The sequence below is a fragment of the Colias croceus genome, chromosome W, assembly GCF_905220415.1.
Source record: "Colias croceus chromosome W, ilColCroc2.1".
Taxonomy (NCBI): Eukaryota; Metazoa; Arthropoda; class Insecta; order Lepidoptera; family Pieridae; genus Colias; species Colias croceus.
This window is the reverse complement of record NC_059567.1, coordinates 561,296-566,462: the sequence shown is the minus strand read 5'-3', so window position 1 is coordinate 566,462 and position 5,167 is coordinate 561,296. Positions and strand designations below refer to the sequence as shown.

Genomic DNA, 5,167 nt, shown 5'->3' with positions numbered 1-5,167 from the left:
CTAGGTAGGGCGACTCGCCCTCGCTTTGTTTAAAAACTTCTCTCGACAATCACTTTATCTTTAAAAAAAACCCGCATCAATATCCGTTGCTTAGTTTTAAAGATAATACATAGCCTAACATAGGGACAGAGAAAGCGACATTGTTTTATACTAGTTAGGTATGTAAGAGGTATGTAGACATGTAGTGATAAGTACTGTGATTGAGGAATCAAATCCGTCATCACTACCTACATAGTATAAAACAAAGTCGCTTTCTCTGTGCCTATGTCCCACAGTCCCTCTGAATGCTTAAATCTTTAAAACTTCGCAACGGATTTTGATGCGATTTTTTTAATAAATAGAGCGATTCAAGAGGAAGGTTTTCTATACAAATATTATAAAGAGGAAAGGTTTGATTTTTTGTTTGTTTGTTTGTTTGTATGAATTGAATAGGCTCCGAAACTACTTGGCAGATTTGAAAAATTCTTTCACTGTTGGAAAGCTACATCATTTCTGAGTGACATAGGCTATATTTCATTTTCAAAAAAAATAGGCATCCTTACTAAAATTACGATAACGTAATCCAAGGTGTGAAAAAAATATCAAAAAACTACCTTACATCGCGTGCGCTGCGAAAACTATTGATGATAGAACAAAATGATATACTACATTTTTTTAGAACACACCATTATCTACAAAAAATCAGCGGCAGCATATCTCTAACTATTACAGTCATGTCACAATAAGCGTTTTTTTATTGAAAAAAAGAAATTAATATATTATAAAGGCGAAAGTTTGTATCGATGTATGGATGTTTGTTACTCTTTCACGTAAAAACTACTGAACCGATTACAATGAAATTTAGCACACATATAGAGGGTAACTTGGATTAACACATAGGATAGTTTTTATCCCGGAAATCCCACGGGAACGGGAACTATGCGGGTTTTCCTTTGCAAACGCGAGCGAAGCCGCGGGCGGAAATCTAGTAGTATATATAATTTATTAGGTTTTAGACAAAACGGGCGAAGCCGCGGGCGGTAAGCTAGTAATGTATATTTACTTTTGGGTAAATTATAATATATAATAGTGGCTGTTTTCCAATTACAGAGCATAATGCGACTCAGTGGCACACAATGCCGAATTATGCTGATGTGATGCTGATGCTTAATTGGAACGTGAAACGCACCAGCAGGTTGCGCTAAGTTCAGTGTTGAAAAAAAAAATATTTATAGAGTTAGCAATAACCTCATTAATGTTTAAATAAAGTGGTATGACATAATAATTGGTTGAAAACTATTTACGGTTATTTTAAGTAATTTGGATTTTGATTATGTATTTCATTAACATTTTTTTCAATGTTTGTACCTTCATCCATACTTATATTTATTTTTTTAGCACAATTTGAATTAACTTTGATTATTTCGAAAAAACTACAATGAAACGAAAGCTTTAAATTTTTTTCCAACAATTAATAATTATTACTAACGATTAATCGATTGCACGCATCAATTCACGCGCATCTCGATTGTGCGAAGCGTTGACCTATGCCGCTTATTGCGCTCTAGCACAGTATTATGGTATTACTTTACTCTATGCGCTCTAGTGCTGTAATTGGAAAACACGGAGTGCTTGCATCTTTTTACATATTATTTTCTATGAAATCATAGTCCGTTTGATGAACACAGAAAGTGTAAGTAGTAGATATATTAGCTATATTCAATTTTCTGAAGATAGTGTACGTTTATAAAAATACAAAAAACGAGTTATTCAAAGATTTCTTGATTCTATTTTCAATGAATGAAAAACCGAAAAACCTTACATTGAACGTATCGATTGTTTTTTTTTTTGCCACTGCACCTATATTCCTAATAAAATGAACTTGTCCGTAAAGAAAATTGATCAATGAAAATGTGAAAACAATGCATCTGCCCGATATCACAAAAGGTGGGAGCACGGGATTTCACAGTTCATAACACAGAACAGTAAAAACAAACTTACTAGTTCTGTTCTTACTGTAATGTGAAACGGACAATTTTTTTCGAAAAAGGCTATGTAAAAAACACAAAAAAGTGGACAATGATAAAAATTTATGACAACACTGTATGTTCTCACTGTCAGTGAGTTGTGACTGACAATTTATCAAACTTGACATTTGACAAACTGTCATTGTGTATCTACGAAAATTATTATGAGTAGAATTTTCTGAAAATGGCCTTACTTGCAAAAACTACATTTTCTTTAATTAAAAATGCGATAACATCAACTTCTGTACGGGCATTGTCCCTAACCCAACAATTAAATATAAAGGAATGTAAGTATCATTGAGAAATTTCATATACAATGATCACAACATAACCTTAAATTTATCTATACATTTTCAGTGAGAGAATATAAAGAGGGAAATAAATTAGTAGTCGAAGGTGTAACAATCCCATCGCCGCGTTCAGAAGTGTTCAGGCTTGGCTTTACCTGAAGCCGAGAAACCGCTATGTTACATGTGTAAATTGGGGCTGGATGTTAAGCATACCGATGTCTTGATATTGAGTCAATTCGTACGATCAGACGGCTGCATGCTACCATGTCGTATCACAGGTCTATGTAGGAGACAACAGTTTTTAAGTTGGCAAAATGGTAACAATGGCACAAAAAGCTGGTTAGTATTCAATAGTGTTTGTATTATTAGTAATAATCCCTCTGAAGATTCATTCTAGTGTATTGATGATACTAATAATGTTTTCTTATCTATTTTAATTTAATAATATATTTTCAGGTCTTATGATTAACCTAACTCCATCATTTTGTAAGAAGGATCCAAAGAAAAGATATGGATTCAAAAAGTTCAACACTTACTTTGATGAGTCAACTATCTTTATGAAGAGAATACCAGATCAAAAGGATAAATTTAAGCGATAAATATAGATTTATAATAATTCAGATTTAGATAATAAATTAGTTAAATTATAATATGTTTGTTTTACTTCAATACTAATTTTTAGCCCAATCATTACTTCTCCTGACTATTTATTTGTAGATATTATAAAAGTACAAGTAAAATAACTTCTTTAATCTTTATATTATAAAAATAAAATTTTGGAGTGTATGTTTGTAATGTTTTTACCCAAAAACTGAGCAAATTTTTATGGTACATACTTGCAAGTTATGTAGCTTATCTAGCAGAATCACATAAGCTAAAGCGGTATAGCCTATAATCTACTACTACAACAAAAAATTTTGATAGTAACCCAGAATAAACCTATAACTAATTACACTAGCTTTCATTGATTGATAGTACAAAACTATCAGATAAGATAAACCAGTCCTTCCGCAAACAGATTGTGTATCGAGATTTGACTATAACATAATGCATGTTATTCAATATACATAATATGTATTTTATAGTCAAATCTCGAAACGCAATCTCAAGGGATGCATATCCCAAATATGGATTTTTTGTAGTGATTTGTTTCACAGAAATGGCAGATCAAATCTGATGTTAACAATCTTGTCTGAATTAATCCACATTAATAGTTTATTTGCATGTTTTTATCTGGGAAGTAGGTACACACTTTTAGTGGAGTGTAGGATAAATAAAACAAAAAATTAAGACAATAATTTATTCGTTGTTTTTATACACATAGAAATTCATCTAACATTTTTGACATAAAACATCTGAAATTTCACACATATCTACTACTTATTTCTTTTAATAGACAGTTCTTTAAAACAACAGCTTTTAAGTAAATAAAAATATGTATTGCGTCTGCAAAAAAAGTATAATAATCTATGTTACAAGAACTTTTTTTCTACTTTCACATCACTACCATGATAGTCGTGAATAAAAGCATGCCTTAAGTATTTATAGTTAAAATTGTAACTATAATATTTCATGAGCTTTATTATTTATTATACATCTTATACGAGTAAGTATTTCTGTATAAAATGATACTTATCATATCTATAGAATCTCAGATTTTTAGTTATTTTGAAGTGAAACTTCTTTATCGGGGTTGGAAAAAAATTTAGTGTAACATTTTTCCGTTACGCGCCATCTTTTTCTTATCCCTACCACGCGTGATTCGTAAGTTGCATTAGTAAATTATTTTTTTGAAAAATAAGGTCTTAAAGAAGTTTCACTTCTTACGTGTGTACACTAGTACACGCACACATTTTTTTTAGCTTTGGTACACATACCTTAGGCTTTAACGTGAAATATCACTTTTGTGATAATGAGACCAATTTAATAGTTTAATTAATAATAAAAGCAATATCTTAAACTTAGTTCGATGAGAGAGCTCCGCGATTAATGGAGTTATATCGGATTAAAACTATATTATTAACCACAAAACAAACTTTCGCACTGTGGACGCCCTCTGCCCCACATAGGGGCCATAGGACCTTAAGTTAAGTAAGTCAACCACAAAACAATTTAAACACAGTCTAACTTTAAACCACCAGGTATCTGTCACTCATTAGAGTGACTATTAACTATTAAGTTGTCTATGGGCTGATTTTTCAATTGTTGGTTAAAATTTATTCATCGAATAACATATTAAACTACTATTTCAAAAATGTATTCTAATTGTCCGTATGTCATTTTTAAATGTTTTTGTTTTTTGGACGACTTTATTGGACGGATAAATTTTAACCATGGATTGAAAAATCGGCCCTATTTAGCCCTAAAGTTAAACCCTGTCTAAAGTTTTTTGTGGTAAGACAGGATATTTTTATTTGACTTTAATTTACAATAGATGTCTTGTTATGGATATAATAAGTCCATGTGATGATGAATAATAAAGATTTATTAATATTGAATCGAATAAATGCCTTGACTCTTTTTTTCACTGGTAAACTACTGAATTCTTTTTAATGCCATATTTAGTACGATATAATATGAAATTTTCTTACTATTTAGTATTTATCATGAACTGGGCAATTATCGACTTGTAACAATTACACAACGCAGAATCTATTCCAAAAATAATAAAAAGCGTATTAAAGAAAAATAGTATTCATACACATCTCATTATTCATAAATAAATAATCAGCGAAAAAAAAACTTAAGCCTATTCCAATGTCACAATCAAATAGTGTACTAAATCTAATTTTAACGGTTTTAAACCGTGTTTCTTCCCGTGAAATCTGCATGTGGAGAATTTAACGCAGTCTAAGACATTGCAGTTGTCGG

At 31.0% G+C, this 5,167-nt stretch overlaps 1 pseudogene; it reads left to right on the top strand.

Annotated features, from left to right (window-relative positions):
* Positions 1-2,123: 2,123 nt before the first annotated feature.
* LOC123704900 lies at positions 2,124-2,946 on the top strand (annotated as a pseudogene).
* The last annotated feature ends 2,221 nt before the right edge of the window (positions 2,947-5,167 follow it).